Genomic DNA, 22,416 nt, shown 5'->3' with positions numbered 1-22,416 from the left:
CTTGCCAGTAAAGACTACATATGGTGGAGTGAAATATGCACAAATTTATGAATGAAATTGTTCGACTTCACGGATTTCCAGTATCCATCATCTCTGATAGAGGATCACAATTTACCTCCCGTTTCTGGAAATCTTTTCAAGAAGCATTGGGTACACGAGTAGACCTTAGTACGGCATTTCATCCGTAAACAGATGGGCAGTCTGAACGTACTATACAGATCTTGGAGGATATGTTGAGAGCCTGCGTTCTTGATTTTGGAGGTAGTTGGGATTCTTACCTACCCTTAGCTGAATTTGCCTACAATAATAGCTTTCAGTCAAGCATTGAGATGGCTCCATATGAAGCCTTATATGGAAGGCGGTGTCGTTCTCCTATCGGATGGTTTGAAGTGGGAGAGGCTAATGTATTGGGACCAGACTTGGTATAAGAAGCTATCGACAAGGTCTAGTTAATTAGACAGAGGTTGCTCTCGGCTCAAAGCAGACAAAAGTCTTATGCGGATAAGAGAAGAAGAGATTTAGTGTTCACAGTTGGGGACAAAGTTTTCTTGCGAGTCACTACTATGAAAGGTGTGCTGCAATTCAGAAAAAGAGGTAAATTGAGTCCGAGATTTATAGGACCATATGAGATACTTGACCGCGTAGGAGAGGTGGCTTATCGTTTGGCACTTCCTCGGGAGATGTCTTTTATCCATCCAGTGTTTCATGTTTCTATGCTAAGAAAATGCATATAGACCCTTCTCGTGTGTTGGAAGCACCGACTATAACGTTTGATGAGAACTTGACGTATGAAGAGGAGCCAGTGGCTATTGTTGACAGGCAAGTAAGGAAGTTACGATCAAAAGATATTGTGTCCGTGAAAGTCTTATGGAGAAATCATACAGTTGAAGAAGCTACTTGGGAATCGGAAAATGATATGCGAGTCAAGTATCCCCACTTGTTTCAGTCTACAGGTATGCCCTTGTTTTAAATTCGGGGACCAAATTTCTTAAAGTGAAGATTATGTAATATCCCATAATTAATAATGGGTATTTTGGTGATTAGAAAAGAAAAACAAAAAAATATAGAAAACAAGCATATTCCTTACAAAGATCAAAAAGAGGATAAATAAATAAATAAAATAAAGGAAAATGGGCCAAAGCCCAAAAGAAAAGGACGGGGATGGGAACTTAATAGGGATTAGGGAAGGGAGTATTTTATATTATCAGTGGCCGCCAACAACAACAACAGTGAAAGGAACAAAACAAAGGAAAGCACCTTTTCACTGAAAGAAAATTACGGAAGAAGAAGAACAAGTAAGTCATACTTTAACTTTGGTGAATTATGAGAGATTTCCTTCCTGTACCAACACCAGCCTATCATTAATTTATTAGTTGAGTAATAGAAAAAGGGAGCATAATTTTTCCTTCTCGGTGTAGTGCAACCATGGATTTGCTACAAAAATAAGTGATAAGTCATCACAGTAAGGGGAGAAGTACTACTAGCAGTAAAATAGCACAAGATATTTTTAATAAGTCAACTTCTTCTACCATTTAGAGATTGGAGTATCAATTTAAGAATAAATGTAGATCATGACCCACCTTCCATCTCATCAAGTTACTCCTACATGAATTTATAAGGAATCACTAGTCAAATTTCATGAAATAGGCATATGGGGTTGACGAATGATTAGTAGGATTGAACTGATTATATTGGAAGCTTATGAAGCAGATATATGGAATAATTTTGTGATAACATAGGTAGTTGAAGAAGTCCTACAAATTTACGTGGTGACGAGTTTAGTATTTCGACACGAGTACTGTGAGTAGTAATCTTACCACAATTTGTATTTTCATAACCTTCATAGTTTATACATGATTTTAAAAATAAAATGCATTACTGATGCTTTGAAATTGCATGTGGGACAAGTCCTTTACTTGATATGGTACCGAACAGTTTACTTGAGATATTTTCCGGTTATTCTAATTGTTTTCACCGTTACTAGATATGTTTTACTGTAACTTGAGATATGCTTACCGTTTCTGTAATGAAATTACATGATTTGATGAGAATTAAAATGCCCTGTATTTGTTTGAAAATGCTTTCATATGAGTATCTACTATTTACAAAGAAAAGTATTAATGGGAGGAGACTTTGAAGGATCCCGTAGCTAACGGCGGGTTCGTTAGACCTGGTACACCTTTTATTTACAGATTACAGTGACAACCCTCGCTAGTGGGAAGGTCTGTTGGACCCCCCCCCCCCCCCCGCCCCTTTGGGAGGACACTATTACGAACAAAAGCCAATTTTACACTTACACCGTTTAGAAGGAACTTATGCCAAAAGATATTCACAAATATATTTAATAGCGGAAAAAGGCCCATGCGAAAAAAATTTGGAAGTACGGCATTTTTTTTTTGTGCGCTCCAAAAATTTTCTTAGATGAAATAAAATAGCAGAGTATCATTTTAAAATGGTAATTCCCTTCTCAAATAGTTAACACATTTAAGAAGCTTCGTTTTGAAATTTTATTTCTAAATCAACACCATTACGGGTCCATAAGATGCACAAAACTCAAACTAGTGATTATCACAAAACTATTATCATCCTTTGTACATAATTACAAGACAAAATACAAATTCAGTATATGGCATGACTTGGGTTAAAAACACACCCTAAAATAGCAAAACCAGTCATCAAGTTTAAGTTACAAGCACATGGTCTTGTTTTCCACAAGCCTTCAAAATTTCATACGTAAGTGCCACACATGTATCATGTACAAAGTCCCCAAAAATTTACAAAAACTAGATGCATATGCAGATGTGATCTTCACAAGGGCTCCCAAAAAGTCTACTCCAAATGGCCATCTTCATACCTCATCTCGCGCATTACCTACGATAGAAAACAACTATCGCTAAGCATGAAGCTTAGTGGTGTATAAACTTTGGGCTTGGAGCCATTAAATTCTCCAATTCCCTTGTTCGCCGTAGTGACTCAATAAGGTAACAATAAGCCCAAGTGAACAAGTATATCAAAGTATCGAATACAAACCTTGGAGAGTTTCAAAATATCATTACTAATATACTAACGCTCAAGTATCAAGAAAGTTTATACTTCAATTCAAGAGAATTTGTCAAATAACCAATTTCGCCCAATATGTACGTCATGCCATCACACCAAGCACAATTAATGTCAAGACGGGCCGAAGCCCCGAAATCAAGAAGGACCGAAGCCCATATCAAGAAGGGTTGTCACCCAATATCAATAGAATCAAGAACCATGTTGAAAGTGGCTTTCCGCTCGTACTCGAAAATGGACGAAAATCCATCGTCAAGACAAAATGTAAATCCAAAGTCAAGATGGGCAAGATCCGAATCGAGGGGCATGCCAATATCGATGACTAGTCACCATAACAAGAAGGACAAAGTCCCAACAAGAATGCAAAATGATCAAGCAATTCGTACAAGTGGGCGATTTAGCAAAAGTCTTGCAATACTTGAGACAATAACCATACAATAATATAAGATGAAGAGTAAAGAAATAACTCATCAAGATACTTAAAAATTCCAGAAAAATAAAGATATTTTAAGTTCAAGTTTATACACAAACCTTGGCGTTTTACCACACAACAAGTTCTACCACAACTCGAGGAGTTCAAATCATCTACGTCATAGACTAATCAAAGTCCACTTCGTCAAATAATTCCTCTTAGCTTGTACAAGAGCATATATACCTTAAATACACAAATAAATATCTACTTAAGTTCAAAAGTCCCAGCACATCATAACTAAACACGAAATCAACGAAAATCAGCCCAAACTATCAAAACAGAAATTCTTGACAGCACTACTGTCTTGTATTGTTGCTCAGTTTCTAAGGGGTAAATGGAAAAACTGGACTTTGTGTCCTCAATGAAAGTTGTAGATATATGTCTTAGGGTCTCATATAAATTCGAATAACCCCTACAGCAATTTTGTACAAAAATATATGCTCAAAATACTAACAGCAGTTCATGTAGAATGTTCAAAACAGAAATCTGGACAGCACCTCCCCCTGCACTTCATCACCCCTTTTCGAGTAGCTAAAGGCAAAACTGGGTTTTACAGCCTTGATGAAAGTTTTAGGTATATGAAATATCTTTCCAGAACATCTGTATACAAGGAGTTATGCTAAAAACACTAACAGCAGTCCCAATCCAAAAACGGGTTTGTATACAATATCTTCATACACTTTATTCTCTCAAATTCAAGAACAACAACTTATCAACAACATCAATAACAACATCAACAATTATTACACATCATAACTCCGTTAATTCCACCCATTTAAATCCAACAAAACAGCCGCCAATCCATAAATTGCAATAAGGCAACAAACGAGTTTATAATGCTATTTTCTCCGTTCTAATCCGTTAAAACTCCAAATAAACACTTTAATAACATAAAATAAATCTTATACATACCTTAGAAGTAGCTCAACCACGAAAATATCCTTCCCCAAGGTCAATATTTAGCTTAAAATGACGATGACAACTCGTACTACACTTTTCTCTGCACGAGCTTTGGGATTCGGAGCTCAGATTTTGATCAAATCTTGGTTTTTTTTCTCTCTACTCTCTTCTCTCTCTTTCTAGGAGGTTCTGGAAATTCTTGGTCTGGAAATGAAGAAGGGAGCTGAAAATATTCCTTAATGGGCTAAGGGGTTGGGCCTGACCCGACTTGGAATCGGGTTGGGTCGAATTTTGTTGTCCAGCTTGACCTTTCTGCATTAAAACGTCCATAACTCTTTATCCAGATGTCACCTATAGGCCCATAGTATATGGTTGGAAAGGTATTTCAATTATCTACAACTTTCATTTTATGAGTTTTCCCAAATTCCCAAATTCGGATAGGGTTACGACCTCTCGAAGTCAGGTCACCCGAAACATAACTAAAAAAAAATATTATTTTTTTCTTCTAAAAAAAATTTGAGGTGTTACTTTCAAAAAAGAAAATTTTGAGGTGTTACAACTCTCCCCCCCTTAAGAAATTTCGTCCCGAAATTTACTTTATACTTACCTCAAAACAACTGTGGGTATCGAATTTGCATATCCTCTTCTCGCTCCCAGGAAGCCTCTTTGCCAGAATGATTTCTCCAAAGGACTTTTACTAATGGAATTTTCTTGTTTCTAAGCTCTTTTGTCTCATGCGCCAAGATTTGGATTGGTTCCTCTTCATATGTCAAGTCAGGGCTGACCTCAATGGATTCAACGGGAAGAACATGAGATGGATCTGAGCGATATCTTCTAAGCATGGAAACATGGAAGACATTGTGGATCTTAGCCAATTCCGGTGGAAGAGCTAATTTATATGCAACTGGCCCAATCCTCTCAAGTACTTCATATGGTCCAATAAACCGAGGACTAAGTTTTCCTTTTTGGCCAAATCTCATAATCTTCTTCCATGGTGAAACCTTTAAAAATACTTTATCTCCCGCTTGATGCTCAATTTCACGCCTTTTAAGATCAGCATACGGCTTTTGTCTATCCGAAGCAATTTTTATACGATCCTTGATGACTTTTACTTTATCCTCAGTTTGTTGTACAATCTCAGGACCAACCAATTTTCTTTCACCGACTTCACTCCAACAAGGGAGTTCTACACTTTCTCCCATATAAGGCTTCGTAGGGAGGCATGCCAATACTTGCTTAGTAGCTGTTGTTGTAAGCGAACTCTATCAAAGCTAGGTATCTGTCCCAACTACCCTCAAATTCCATAATGCAAGCTCAAAGCATATCTTCCAAGATTTGAATCACCCTCTCGGACTGGCCGTCTGTCTGAGGATGGAAGGAAGTACTAAAGTTCAACCTAGTGCCCAAAGCTTCTTGCAAGCTAGTCTAGAATCTGGATGTAAACCTTGGATCTCGATCAGATACAATAGATACAGGGACACCATGTAGCCTCACAATCTCATTAACGTACAATTCTGCTAAACGTTCAAGTGGGTAGTCCATTCTGATAGCCAAGAAATGAGCACTTTTGGTTAGCCTATCAACTATAACCCAAATTGCATCATGATTTCCTTGAGTGCGTGGAAGCCCAGAAACGAAGTCCATAGTTATTCTTTCCCATTTCCACTCAGGTATCGACAAGGGTTGTAACAAACCAGTTGGGACTTGATGCTCGGCCTTTACCTGTTGACAAATTAAACATCTAGAAATAAATTCCGCAATGTCCTTCTTCATACCATTCCACCAGTAGTGTTCCTTGATAGTTTGGTACATTTTAGTACCTCCAGGATGCATTGCATATGGTGAAGTATGTGCTTCATTCAAAATTTATTTTCTCAAGTTGTCATCTTTAGGGACACATAACCTATTTTGATAAAGTAGAACACCATCCTCCCTTAATTTAAAATTAAGCTTTCCTCCAGTTTGAACTTCTTTGATCAATTTCACAAGCTTATCATCTAACTTCTGTGCTTCTTTAACTTGTTCAAGTAGAACTGGCTTGACTTGCAAACTAGCAGCAATAGAGCCATCAGAATTAAATGCAAGACAAGCATTCGTGGCTCTTAATTTCATAAACAAAGGCAAATGACTTAGAGATAGACTAGCAAAGGCTTTGCGACTTAGAGCATCTGCCACCACATTGGCTTTACCCGGATGGTAATCAATCGTGCAGTCATAATCTTTAATGAGTTCAAGCTATCTACGCTGCCTCAAATTCAACTCTTTCTGCGTACCCAAGTACTTCAAACTCTTGTGATCAGTAAATATGTGACACTTTTCACCATATAAATAATGCCTCCAAATTTTCAAAGCAAACACTATGGCAGCGAGCTCAAGGTCATGAGTAGGATAGTTCAATTCATGTGGTTTCAATTTTCGGGAAGCATATGCAACTACTTTCCCTTCTTGCATCAGGACACAACCCAAACCATGATAAGAAGCATCACTATATATCACATATTCTTTTCCTTCAGTTGGTAGAGTAAGTATAGGAGCTTGTGTCAATAAGGATTTGAGCTTTTCAAAACTCTCCTGGCATTTGTCATCCCATACAAACTTGACATCCTTCCTCAAGAGTTTAGTCAAAGGGGAGGCTATAATGAAGAAGCCTTTGACAAACCTTCTATAGTATCCCGCTAAACCCAAGAAACTCCTTACTTCAGTTGGACTTTTAGGTGGTTTCCATTCGACAATAGCTTGAATCTTACTAGGATCCACCTTCACACCTTCCGCCGACACAATATGTCCCAGAAAAGCCACCTCACTAAGCCAAAATTCACATTTGGAAAGCTTAGCATAAAACTTTTTCTCTTGCAAAGTTTGCAAAACAATTCGAAGGTGCTTTCTGTGGTCTTCACTATTCTTGGAATATATCAAGATATCATCTATAAAGACCACCACAAATTGATCAAGATAAGGCTTAAACACGCGGTTCATCAGGTCCATAAATGCCGCAGGAGCATTCGTCAACCCGAATGGCATCACCAAAAATTCATAATGGTCATATCGAGTCCTAAAGGCAGTTTTAGGGACGTCTTGTTCCCTTACCCGCAGTTGGTAATACCCAGACCTCAAGTCAATTTTTGAAAACAAACTAGCACCTTTTAACTGGTCAAATAAATCATCAATCCTAGGCAGTGGGTATTTATTCTTAATTGTTACCTTGTTCAGTTGCCGGTAATCAATAAAAAGCCTAAGAGTCCCATCTTTCTTTTTCACAAATAGAACAGGAGCTCCCCAGGGAGAAATACTCGGGCGAATGAAACCTTTCTCAAGAAGTTCTTGCAATTGATTCTTCAACTCCTTTAATTCTGCTGGAGCCATTCGATAAGGCGTTATAGAAATAGGAGTAGTTCCAGGAACAACCTCTATAGGAAATTCAACCTCCCTTTCTGGGGGCAGTCCGGGGAGGTTTTCAGGGAAGACATCAGGAAATTCACACACCACTGGTATATCCTTAAGGCTTGGACTTTCCAGGTGTGTATCAAATATATGAGCAAGATAAGCTTCGCAACCCTGTCTGATCATCTTCCTTGCCACAACCGCGGAGATAATATTAGATGTCAATGATCTTTCACCTTGAATAATGATGTGTGAAAGTGAAGGAGCTCTAAAGGTCACATGCTTCGACCTACAATCAACTACCGCATGGTATCTATAAAGTCAATCCATACCGATAATGACATCATAGTCTTGGAAAGGCATTTCAATCAAATCAGCAGGGAAGACTAGATCTTGAATCACCAAGGGACAACCTCGATAGATTTTATTGCAAATAACTTGTTGACCCAAAGGACTTTGGACAAGCACACCACAATCGAGTCTCACAGATTTCACATTTTCAGGAAAAGCCAATGATGAGCAAACATAGGAATGTGTAGAACCAGGATCAAATAATGTAACAACACATAAGCCGAATAAGTGAAATTTACCAACAACCACATCTGCTCCATCTTGGTCATCCCTCTGTCTCATCGCATAAGCTCGTGCTGTAGCTCTTGACCCACTAGCTTGGTTGGCTCCACCCGCACCTGTTGCTTGTGTGTTTCTAGATCTTGCACCTCTATTCCCTTGAGAGGGAGTGGTAATAGGTTTTTGAACCGAGCCTTCCGTACGCGGAGAAGAAGTGGGGTTAGGATTAGGACAATCCTTCACTTTATGATCGAAGCTCCCACAATTAAAACAAGCACCAGAAGCTCTCCTACAAGTACCAAAGTGATTCTTTCCACATTGTGCACAAGTGGGTATACGAGTCTTGCCTTGGCCATAGCTTGGAGTGCTGGCAGTAGAGGAACTTGATCTATTTTGCTTATGTTGGGCTAACTTGCGAACAGTATTAGCTTTGGAACTGTCAAACCTTCCTTTTTTTGATGGACCTCCTGAATCTGCATCAGCTTTCCTGAACTTGTGTTCATTTCTACTAGCTTGTTCCTTGTCGACCCTTTCCCAAGTGAGAGCAGCTGAAACTAATTTATAAAAGTTTTCAAGTTGTAGGACCGCCACAGATTTTCTGATAGAATCATTCAAACCGTCTTCGAATCGCCTGCACTTATCTTTTTCGTTATTAATAATACCACCGGCATAACGAGATAGCCTAAGAAACTTCTGCTGATATTCAGCAATAGACATACTCCCTTGCTCTAAATTCAAGAACTCCTTTTTTTTTGCATCATGATAAGCAGGTGGGACATACTTCATATGAAATTCTTTCACAAAATCATTCCAAGTAAGAACAGGAGGTTTTGCCCTGGCATTCGGTACACTTACCCACCAATCATAGGCATCTTTTTGTAACAATGAGACAGCATACTTAAATTTGACAGCGTCTGAACACTCTAATTGCTCAAAAACTCTTTCAATCCGTTCCAACCACTGCTCGGCATCTGTAGGGTCAACAGTGCCTTCAAACTCAACTCCACCCATTTTTCTCATTTTCTCAAAGTTCATTTCATCAGAGGCAGGCATTCTTCTAGCCATGTGACGAAAGAAATCAGCCATTTGTTGAAAAGGGGGATCAACAGCAGGAGCACTATGACTCATCTGAGGGTGTGGCCCAACTCTCGTACCCTGATTATTTCCCGCTTCAGATCCACTTGCACTAGGAGGATTAGAATCAGCAAAATGTTCTCCAACCCCTTCTTATAGGTCAGGTTGGGCATTGGAGTTATTTAAACTCTCACGAGCAGCTTCCATAAGTTTATTAGAAGTAGAAGAGGCCACGACTTGATTCCTACATAAGGGAAGATCACACTGCATTACGGACATGTACATGATGCATATGCGCTATATACAAAAAAACATGTGACAAAAAGGAACAATATACCAACAAATCACAACAAAAGTCCTAGAATCACAAACCTAGGCTCTGATACCAACACTTGTAGCACCCCCCCCCCCCCCTTTGGGAGGACACTATTACGAACAAAAGCCAATTTTACACTTACACCGTTTAGAAGGAACTTATGCCAAAATATATTCACAAATATATTTAATAGCGGAAAAAGGCCCATCCGAAAAAATTTGGAAGTACGACATTTTTTTTTGTGCGCTCCAAAAAATTTCTTAGATGAAATAAAATAGCAGAGTATCATTTTAAAATGGTAATTCCCTTCTCAAATAGTTAACACATTTAAGAAGCTTCGTTTTGAAATTTTATTTCTAAATCAACACCATTACGGGTCCATAAGATGCACAAAACTCAAACTAGTGATTATCACAAAACTATTATCATCCTTTGTACATAATTACAAGACAAAATACAAATTCAGTATATGGCATGACTTGGGTTAAAAACACACCCTAAAATAGCAATACCAGACATCAAGTTTAAGTTACAAGCACATGGTCTTGTTTTCCACAAGCCTTCAAAATTTCATACGTAAGTGCCACACATGTATCATGTACAAGTCCCCAAAAATTTACAAAAACTAGATGCATATGTAGATGTGATCTTCACAAGGGCTCCCAAAAAGTCTACTCCAAATGGCCATCTTCATACCTCATCTCGCGCATTACCTACGGTAGAAAACAACTATCGCTAAGCATGAAGCTTAGTGGTGTATAAACTTTGGGCTTGGAGCCGTTAAATTCTCCAATTCCCTTGTTCACCGTAGTGACTCAATAAGGTAACAATAAGCCCAAGTGAACAAGTATATCAAAATATCGAATACAAACCTTGGAGAGTTTCAAGATATCATTACTAATATACTAAGGCTCAAGTATCAAGAAAGCTTATACTTCAATTCAAGAGAATTTGTCAAATAACCAATTTCGCCCAATATGTACGTCATGCCATTACACCAAGCACAATTAATGTCAAGACGGGTCGAAGCCCCGAAATCAAGAAGGACCGAAGCCCATATCAAGAAGGGTCGTCACCCAATATCAAGAGAATCAAGAACCATGTTGAAAGTGGCTTTCCACTCGTACTCGAAAATGGACGAAAATCCATCGTCAAGACAAAATGTAAATCCAAAGTCAAGATGGGCAAGATCCGAATCGAGGGGCATGACAATATCGATGACTAGTCACCATAACAAGAAGGACAAAGTCCCAACAAGAATGCAAAATGATCAAGCAATTCGTACAAGTGAGCGATTTAGCAAAAGTCTTGCAATACTTGAGACAATAACCATACAATAATATAAGATGAAGAGTAAAGAAATAACTCATCAAGATACTTAAAAATTCCAGAAAAATAAAGATATTTTAAGTTCAAGTTTATACACAAATCTTGGCGTTTTACCACACAACAAGTTCTACCACAACTCGAGGAGTTCAAATCATCTACGCCATAGACCAATCAAAGTCCACTTCGTCAAATAATTTCTCTTAGCTTGTACAAGAGCATATATACCTTAAATACACAAATAAATATCTACTTAAGTTCAAAAGTCCCAGCACATCATAACTAAACACGAAATCAACGAAAATCAGCCCAAACTATCAAAACAGAAATTCTTGACAGCACTACTGTCTTGTATTGTTGCTCAGTTTCTAAGGGGTAAATGGAAAAACTGGACTTTGTGTCCTCAATGAAAGTTGTAGATATATGTCTTAGGGTCTCATAGAAATTCGAATCACCCCTACAGCAATTTTGTACAAAAATATATGCTTAAACTACTAACAGCAGTCCATGTAGAATGTTCAAAACAGAAATCTGGACAGCACCTCCCCCTGCACTTCATCACCCCTTTTCGAGTAGCTAAAGGAAAAACTGGGTTTTATAGCCTTGATGAAAGTTTTAGGTCTATGAAATAGCTTTCCAGAACATCTTGAATCACTCAAAACGGAGCTGTATACAAGGAGTTATGCTAAAAACACTAACAGCCGTTAACAACTTATCAACAACATCAATAACAACATCAACAATTATTACACATCATAACTCCGTTAATTCCACCCATTTAAATCCAACAAAACAGCCGCAAATCCATAAATTGCAATAAGCCAACAAACGAGTTTATAATGCTATTTTCTCCGTTCTAATCCGTTAAAACTCCAAATAAACACTTTAATAACATAAAATAAATCTTATACATACCTTAGAAGTAGCTCAACCACGAAAATCTCCTTCCCCAAGGTCAATATTTAGCTTAAAATGACGATGACAACTCGTACTACACTTTTCTCTGCACGAGCTTTGGGATTCGGAGCTCAGATTTTGATCAAATCTTGGTTTTTTTTCTCTCTACTCTCTTCTCTCTCTTTCTAGGAGGTTCTGGAAATTCTTGGTCTGGAAATGAAGAAGGGAGCTGAAAATATTCCTTAATGGGCTAAGGGGTTGGGCCTGACCCAACTTGGAATCGGGTTGGGCCGAATTTTGCTGTCCAGCTTGACCTTTCTGCATTAAAACGTCCATAACTCTTTATCCAGATGTCACCTATAAGCCCATAGTATATGGTTGGAAAGTTATTTAAATTATCTACAACTTTCATTTTATGAGTTTTCCCAAATTCCCAAATTCCGATAGGGTTATGACCTCCCGAAGTCAGGTCACCCGAAACATAACTAAAAAAAAATATTTTTTTTTTATACCAGCATGTTTTATGAATTGTCCCCAATAAAAACGGTTGTGGTTAAGTGTTATTACTCACTGAGCAAGCGTCTCACTCCTCACTATTTTTTTTACAGAGACCGCAGGTGATATTGGTGAGGATTACGGTAACTAGAGAGCACGAGTTGAAAGTTTCTGGTGAGCCCCGCACTTGTTCGCATAGGCGAAGAGTCTATTATTTATTACGATCTTTTATTTTGAACTCTTAGAGTTGCTCCACAGTCATTTGATTTATTCCATGAGCATTCTTTATTTGTTATAGACTGGTGACTAGTATTAGTCGTTTTCCCGTATTTCAGAAATGTTTTAGTATTATTACATTGAAAACGGGTTGATTGAGGATGATTGCATTTAGTTTGGTTGAGATTGGATATTTCTGTTGTTGATTTTGAGACAGGAAAGTTTTGGATAGTCATAAAAATAGGGGAAACTCTAGTTGATCTTCTGTAAATTCCCGTTAAGGCTTGCTTTGGGAATCCTACCCCATAGTGCCGGTCAGGGTCCTAAATTGGGTCGTGACAGGTGCTAACATCAGTAACTCCGGATAGCTTGAAAATTTTCCCTTGACTCAGAAGCACGACGTTTATAGTCCTCAACAACTCTTCTATATGCTTGAAGCCTCCGTGTTTCTGCTCTTTGCCTCGTAGTTGTTGCTACCAGGCCGTACCTAACTGCCTGTACAACCATCCTTAGGGGCACCTAGGGTGGAGATGGCGGAGTATGAATAATTTACTCGAGATGCTCCTGTAGATCCGTTGTAGTTCCCTTCTCAAACCAGCTAGAGTTTCCACTTCCCGTGAAGTCTCCTCGCCCATCCGGTTGGACCGGAAGTACTCAAGTTCCTCGTCGTTGTGATTGGACAATTCAAGGTGTATTTGATTCCACGTATTCACCATAGTTATCTATAGAAATGAAATGAAATCGTAAGTGGTATTTTAACGAGTATTAGCACACAAGTTCTCCGGATAAATATAATTAATGTCCTATAATGTTTTTCAATTCTTGTAAAGTCTTTGGGGCTTTGGGGTGACATGAAAAATGTGGTTTATTAGAATTCAGAAATATTGTTGGAGCAGGTTAAAGAAAAAATATGATAATTTTTTCGTTCAATAAGAAGATTTTTGAAACTTATGATTCAAAACAAGCGATAGATAGGTGGGAGTAGTATTACAAGACATAAAGCTTTTGAGTTCATAACATGTGATGGTAGTAGTATTATATTATTTATATTCATTCAAGTTAATAAGTTGTTATTCATGTGTGAGAAATACATTATCTTGGATCTTGTTGAAAAAATATCATTTATAAACATCATTCCCTACTCACATTGCTTTTAAAAAAAAAATATTTATAAATAAACATACAAGATAATGATATATTTAGATTACAAATATGTATTCATATGTAATATTATATCATAAATATAATATATTAAAATATCAAATTAAATATTTGGTCAAAGTCTCTACACTTGGTAATCATATTTATTCTATTTTTATAAAGATAATTAATTATTATATTACCCAAAAAAAAGGAAAGGAAATAAGGCTGAAATTGAAGATTATTTGGAAAGAATACTTTTAGGCCCAAATTGAAGAGCTAATATGTCACAGTCTGATCTATACAACAGAACAGAAGTGATACCAACGTTAAAGGATGCAAAGTAGATCTATACAAAGTCAATACAACTAAGTCTACTTTGATGTATACAAGTCCTCAAGGTAAGTAGATCTATATAAGCAGATCTATACAAGTCATCAAATGCAAAAGAAACACTAAGTCAAGATATGTAAACCCAACGCCAAGTATGATCAGTGACCGTAGATGCCTTGAAAGGCAAACCCGAGAGCTTGGGCTTCCCCTCGTTGAGTGTGCGGAATCTCTCCCTCTATGCTCAAACAGAGCTGAGGTTTGTAGATCCCTAAGACCTCGAGTCTTAATCCACGTGCCATGTCCTGCATCTGTTCCAAAACCTGAGCAGAAATTGTATGGCCAACTGAGAAAGTCAATACCTTATTAGGTATGACGTCCCTCACCTTTCGAAGGATACTAACATCTGTAACTCCGATTAGCTTGAAAATTTTCCCTGGACCCAGAAGCACGACGTTTATAGTCCTCCACAACTCTTTTATGTGTTTGAAGCCCCCGTGTTTTTGCTCTTTGCCTCCTAGTTGTTGCTACCAGGCAGTACCTAACTGCCTATGCAACCATCCTTATGCCCCGCCTAGGGTGGAGATGGCGGAGTATGAATAATTTACTCGAGATGCTCCTATAGATCCGCTGTAGTTCCCTCCTCAAACCAACTAGAGTTTCCATTTCCCGTGAAGTCTCCTCGGCCATCCAGTTGGACCGGAAGTACTCAAGTTCCTCGTCGTTGTGCTTGGCCGATTCAAGGCGTATTTGATTCCACGTATTCACCATAGTTATCTACAGAAAATAAATGAAATCGTAAGTGGTGTTTTTACCAGTATTAGCACACAAGTTATCCGGATAAATATAATTAATGTCCTATAATGTTTTTCAATTCCTGTGAAGTCTCTGGGGCTTTAGGGTGACATGAAAAATGTGTTTTATTAGAATTCAGAAATATTATTGGAGCAGGTTAAAGAAAAAATATGATTATTTTTCATTTAATAAAAAGATTTTTGAAACTTATGATTCAAAACAAGCGATAGATAGGATGGAGTAGTATTACTAGACATAAAGCTTTTGAGTTCATAACATGTGATAGTAGTATTATTATATTATTTATATTCATTCAAGTTAATAAGTTGTTATTCATGTCTGAGCAATACATTATCTTGGATCTTGTTGAAAAAACATCATTTATAAACATGAGAATTTGGGTTGTTTAATTTAAAGTTCTAAAATATTTCCATTGTTGAACAATATGTAGCCTTTCTTACTTTTTTTTTTTCATTTTTCATAAAAAAATTATACTTTTTTTAATTATTATTCTACAATCTTCAATATTTTATAACCACGGTTAAGTAAAAATTGTGTGTGTTAAAACACATGTCATGTATTCGTTAATTTAGTATAAATATCCGATACATTTGAGTTTTTACATTGAAACGCACATCTTAATTTGGAGCATCACATGCACGTTTCATTTGGATCCTAGAATTGTTTTTAGCAAATGACACTTAGGGTCTGTTTGGAAAGCCACCCAGGTAATTGGAATTGGATGTAATTGAGTGTAATTACACAGTTTGGCCTGTTTGTTTGACTAGGTAATTACACAGTTAGGTGCGAATTGGGTGTAATTGACAGGGTGTAATTACACTCTCCAATTCTCAAGGGGGGGGGGGGGGGGGGGGCTGAGAATTGGGTGTAATTACACCCTGTAATTACAGAGTTACTTTTTAGTTTGTTTCTTTTTTATTTTATTTTATTTCTTTTCTTTTTTATTTTATTTTAATTTCTTTGCTTTTCTAATTAATTTTTTTATTTTTTATTTTTACTTTTTAATTATTTTTATTTTTTAAAATATATTTTTCTTTTTATATTATTTATATTTCATTCCCTTTCTTCTCATTTCCAACCTTTACTTCTTGTGGTTCCATGTAATTGCTCGTAATTTTTAATTTTTTTAATTTTATTCATTTAGCATAACAATATTATTATTCTAATTTTTGAAACTACATCTCTTAATATTAGAATGAATGTGTCATTAACAAACTTGGCATATAATGAGTGGCGTTATTAAAGTATAATTTCGTTGTGAACGTGGTTATAGACTTATATGTCATATCCCGTGTTTTCGTACATTTGGAAAATTCGAAGTAATTTTGACTTGCAAGAAATAAGGTCATAATTGATTTTATTTAACACAAGAATTGTTTATGAAAGAATATTGTTGTGGAAGTGTTGAAGAAAGCTAAGGGCAAAATTGAAATTTCGAAAATTAGTTTCGGGAATTACAAAATGTGATCCATAAGTCATTGGGCTCAAATAAATAATAAAAATTTAGGCCCAATTGTGTAAGGGGTGGCCGGCCATCACTTGGCCCAAGTCCACCAATTTAATGAATATTTTCCATGTGCAAAAAAATGAATATAAGTAGTCATTATCTATTAGAATGTTCAAGAAAACAGAGAAGGAGAAAAACAAGAACAAGAGGAGCACAAATTAGAGGCCATTCGGCCATAAGCTCCAAAATTTTACCCCTCAAAATCTTGATCCAAAAATTATTATCTTGTGGTTTTCCTACTATATTAAGAGTCCTCTATAACTTGGTGCAATTGTTTGGGAGGATAGAGCATTTGTTTCATCAATCTCACACTTTGGTTAAGTGAAGAAGTTGAAGAAATAAGGTAAGAATTTATCCCTCCTTACTATGTTATGAAGGTTGGTTTATGTTGTAGTATGTAGAAATGAGTATAAATTATGGAAATATGAAAGTTTGCAAAGTGGGTGTGTGAGAGTGCATGTGGCCGTGTGGGTATATATGTTGTATACATATGGTGAGTTGAATTTTGTGTTGTATTCTAGTTAGGAATATGGTGGAATTCATATTGAGAATGAAAGTTGAATGAATTTGGTTGAAGTTGGAAATATAGGTGTTGGCCGTGTGGTATATGGAAATTGAAACGGAAATGAATTAATGTCGTTTAATATGTTAGTTGTGTTGTTATGATCCTTGCAATGTAAATGAAAGTAAAATGGTTTAAGTTAGCATTGAAATGGAATGTAGAAGCTTATGTCGTTTTAGTATGATTTTATGACATTATGGAAATGAAGTTGTTAAGGTGCAAATTATGGTGATTGTTGATGAACTTGGAAGATAGAAGCATGTTGTGAATAAGTATGTTAAAGATTAGAAGCTTTGGATGAATTATGACTTTGGTGGAAAGTTTGTATATTTTGTATATCTTGTGAATATTTTGTGGAAATGATATGAAATGCTTCCGAAATGTGTTGTAATGATCTTGATTAGTAATGAATACGAAAATGTCGATATTGATTTGAAAATACGAAGTTGGAGTGAAGGTTATGACATTATGTTGGAAAGATGGCTAGTTATGTTATATTATGTTTTATAATGATTGTTGTTGGTGGTGGTGTTGTTGTTGGGTTGTTGTTGATTGTTTTGGCCGAGTTGAATTCTCGGGGGCGCTATATGTATAGGGGAGATGCTGCCCAAATTTTTGTAGAAAAGTGTTGATTTAAGATTTAGGTCCTAAAATCTTATGGCTAACATTTGGTGAATGTGACCATTTGTAGATTTTGGGCGAAACGGGAATTGAATTTGGAAAGGCGTAAAGAGCGTATAAGGTATGTAAAGCTATCCCGATTCTTCTTTTGGCATGTCCTAGGTGTACTAGGATCGGATTTTGAGCCTCGAAAAATATTCTGTTTATCGGAATCCGCAGTTGAAAATATCCCTTTTTCATTCAGTGGAATTGAACCCTATAAGTATGTTTTGTTAAAGAATTGTGTAAACTTCCGCAAATTGTCTAGAAAGTTATGAAATGTCCTTAGGACCTCCGTAGGTGACTCCATAAGCTTAATATACGTAATTTGAGCCCACCGCTTCGGTTGTCCCGAGGTGGGCCCACTATTCCCAATTTCACCCTTATTGTAATTTGTAACTTGATTTCAAGCAATTTTCAAGGAAACGTCTTAACTACTCTTCTAACTACTAATGATACTTATTCTAAATACTTTATTGAGTCTCTGTAAAGGTATGATGTTTTGTGTCTCATTTAGTCTCCTACTATTCCCGCTTTGCCTTATTTTCGAACAATATAAAATGAAACGTTTTTAACTATCCTTTTAACTACTAAACGAAAGTTGTTTGAATTATTCCCTTGAGTCGTGTAAACAATTTTGGAATATGAAAACGATCTCAGAAGGATTATTTTTCCGTAACTCGTTATGACATCCGACATACGCTTACCATGATTCTGTCCGATTTCATAATTACGATATGTTATTCGATATGCCTCATTGAGTCTCTGGAAATATGTGGTATTTTTATTGCATTTAGTTTCTCACTGCTCCATTCGTGGATGCCTCAATGTTTCCCCCACTGAGCCCGGGCCAGGATATGTTGTTAAGCGTATTCCACTGCATTGTTCGTCGTGCCTCGATGTGAGGGGGTAGGTATACTTGTACATGGGTTGTGGAGTATGTTGTGCCATGTACACACATTTGATATGATATGATATGATCTGATATGGTCATCTGATATGATATGTTATGTTACGGGGTTATTCCCCTTTTCTGATCCTTATGTGTTGTGGCACCAGTGTCGGGGGGTGACCACGTTCTGTCTGCCGAGTCCCTTGGCAGGGGCCGGATATGATATGGCATATGTTTCTGTACACACTCTTTATGTTTTAAAAATATGCATTTGATACTCTGGATATCACACTCACTTTTCTGTACGCTCTGTTCCGGTTATGATTTTGTTCCGTAATGGGACCAGGTATGACATACGTTTTCTGCAAGTACTATTTATGCTTTATGATCAGCATTTTGCTAATCTGGATATTCCGTTCATTTTCTGTATCTTCTGCTTCGATTATGACTTTGTTTACTACGTTCCGTGCTTTACATACTCAGTACATATTTCGTACTGACCCCCTTTCTCCGGGGGCTGCGTTTTCATGTCGCGCAGGTACTGAAGACAGATTTGCTGACCCGCCTGCCTAGGACATCTATTCTGCTATTCTGGAGCGCTCTTTTGTCCAGAGCCTATATTTTGGCACAGTCTGTTGCTATTGTATATATGTACATTATTCAGGGGTACGACGGGGCCCTGTCCCGTCTTATGATTTTGTCATGTTCTGTAGAGGTCTGTAGACATACTTGTGTGGGTTCTGTATATGTTTTGGGTTGATATGATCTGTGATAGCCTTATCGGCTTGCTTGTGCTATAACTGTTTATCTGTGACAACTAGTAGCGCCAATTGACCCTCATATTGATATATTCTGTTAATATGCTGGTTTGGGTTATTGGGTACGTATGGGTGTCCAGCACGGACACTAGTCGCGGCCTACGGGGTTGGGTCGTGACATTATATTCCCTTTCTTTTGAATTATAGGAGTATTTACTTATGTTACGTTGAAACTTACTTATGTAATGTTGGAATTTGACATAAGAGTATTATGTTAAAAAAATTCTTTTGGATTTTGAATTTAGTTTATATTTTTTACTTTAATTTATTTGTTTTAATACTATTGACTTGTTATTTCACATTGCTTGTTGTTTATTTTTCACTTATAATTGATAGAATTTTTGTTAAACATTTGAATAATATTGTGGCATTATATTTATAAATAAAATTATATATCAACTATTTTTTACAATATTAGTTACAAATATATGATTATTAATTAACATATTTTCAAGAAATAATGTGTTATTAAATAGTTAATTTAATATCATGTATAAAGGCACATATTTTTTAAATATTAATTTTAAATTTTTTATAGTGAAGTTTTATTTTAAAATTAAACTAACTGTGTAATTACACTTGTGCAACCAAACAACACGCTTGTAATTACACTGTAATTACATTATGACAAACAAACAGGTCATTGTAATTACAATACTGTGTAATTACTAGGTTGTGTAATTACTAGGGTAGTAATTACACCAATTCCAATTACCAGGTGGCTTTCCAAACAGACCCTTATTGTAGAACTAGATTGTTACTGCTCCTTGCTATGCACGGGCTCAATATGGTAAAGCTTGGAATAACTATTCGTTATTTAATTTGTTTTGATATGAAATTGAGGAGAGAAGGGAATCGATGCATCATTGGTAAGTGGCACAGTTTCTACGATGTTGTTTACATATATATTCCCTTCAGTTCAAAATAATTGTTTATCTAGCCCTTTTATTTTGATTCAAAATAAGTGTATACTTACAAAATTAAGAAGGAATTAATTATTTTTCATATTTATTCTTATTTACTCAAGACAATAAATAAGTAAGAATCTTATAATTAAAAATAGTTTAATCAAAATACCAATTTATTTCCTAGGAGTTAGCGGTGTTTTCTTAAAGAGCGTGAAAAAGGGTAACTGGACGCTTATTTTAAACTGGAGGGAGTATCATTTGACAAAATTTAATGAAAATTCTTAACTTGTGCCTCACCCATGATAACGTCCAAATCCACTCCTCAAAGAGAAAGTATACACGGTCGTCGCAATATAATTTACCCAACTATGAGTCAGGGTCGAATCCACAGGGAACAATACGAAGGCGATTTAAACAAGGAATTACCACCAACTAAGATAAGCCAAACACTTTTTTAATATTTGGATTTTTAATTTAAAATCTAACAAAGACAAAACTAACCTAGAAAGCAAGTAAAATGATCAATGGCCTCACAAGAAAGGAAAACAAGAGAAATTACTCTCAAGTAATGATCCAATGTATTTTATAAATTTACAACTATTAGCGGGTTTATGTTAATAGATAATGAATTCTAAAGTCTCATTTAAAGTCTCTCAACCAAATCAATGAATTTCACTCTAAGCTTTCTCAAGCCTTAGAGTGTGATATTAAACAATCAATTCAACCTCAAGTTAACTATCCTACAATCAATTCAACCTCAAGTTAACTATCCTATCTCTAGCTCAAGTTATTAGAAGGATTTAATGACCCAAATCTTTGTTATATAACTCTTTTCCTAACTTTCACTTTCTTTCTCAAGCAAAGTAAAAGTACCTAGGCACATAATGTTTGCAACCATTAAGAGGCATTAAAGCATGAAGAGTTGATAGAAAAAGATTAACCCACTTTAATTTATTGGAAATAAAAATTGTTCAGTACATAAGCAAAACAAGAGATTTAATTCAACACTTCATAATGGATGACAATAAACAAGATGCAAGTGAGAGAATAAAATACAATACACTTAAATATTCAATATATAACAAGGAATTGAAGAAACGGTTAAGAGTTTGCTCGTTAAAGTGTTCCAATTTGCTCATTAAAGTGCTCCAATCTTCTCTTCCAAAGTGTTGGTTGAAGAACCCTAGCTTCCAAAAGTTTTGTGAAAATCGCCAAAGATCGTGATTTTTTCCTTAAAGTGTTGCTTTTATAACTCCCCAATATTTCCACATCAGAATATGACCAAAACAACCCCATATTTTCAGATTTTGAAAACTCTCCAGATTTGGCAAAACTGTCCAGTTTTAGCCATTTTTGTCATTTTCTTCAGTTTGACCACTTTTTGACTTGTTTTTCACTTGATTTCTTCATGATCACTATTCAATCATATAAACCTATAAAATTGAGGTAAACGACATTAAATGCACTATTTTCTCAATCAAAACATAATAACAATTAAATATTAAAGAAGAAATAAGTTAGTAAAATACCAACTTATCAACCCACTAACACAAGTCCGCTTAAAGTCTTTTACATTTTTAATTACCAACGTATTAGGGTATCATAATCCCCTAATACGTTGCATTACATATGTAATAACAGTCAAACCAAATCAACCATTATTGGATATGACTGGCCCTCCTTTTTTTTTAATTCCTAGATTGTATGTTTTTCCCCAATCAACTAATGATACAATGGTTGTGTTTGGGAAGTCAATTTTAGAGAAACGTTTTTTTGACAAAGTTATTTAGAGCCCGTTTGGATTGGCTTATAAGTTGTTTTCAGCTTTTTTGAGTGTTTGGCTGGCTAGCTTAAAGTCATTTTGTGCTTAAAATAAGCTCAAAAAAATAATTTGACTCATTTGACTTAGCTTATCTAAAGGAGCTTATAAGCTGAAAATAGCTTATAAGCCAAAAAAAATAAGTTAGACTACCCCAACTTATTTTTTTTGCAGCTTATAGGCATAAGCCCATCCAAACAGGCTCTTAATCAAAAGAAAACAAATGACTTCCCTCACCTATAGGAAGAAGTCGTTTTTTT

At 36.2% G+C, this 22,416-nt stretch overlaps 1 long non-coding RNA gene across 1 annotated transcript; it reads left to right on the top strand.

Moving 5' to 3' along the window:
- Positions 1-798: 798 nt before the first annotated feature.
- On the top strand, positions 799-19,552 carry LOC132623021 (uncharacterized). The gene is made up of 4 exons (XR_009576077.1): positions 799-1,295; positions 12,602-12,662; positions 17,751-17,801; positions 19,150-19,552. It is a non-coding gene; the product is annotated as an uncharacterized LOC132623021 (long non-coding RNA).
- The last annotated feature ends 2,864 nt before the right edge of the window (positions 19,553-22,416 follow it).

Source organism: Lycium barbarum, chromosome 2 (genome assembly GCF_019175385.1).
Source record: "Lycium barbarum isolate Lr01 chromosome 2, ASM1917538v2, whole genome shotgun sequence".
Lineage (NCBI taxonomy): Eukaryota > Viridiplantae > Streptophyta > Magnoliopsida > Solanales > Solanaceae > Lycium > Lycium barbarum.
This window is presented reverse-complemented; position numbering and strand designations above follow the sequence as displayed.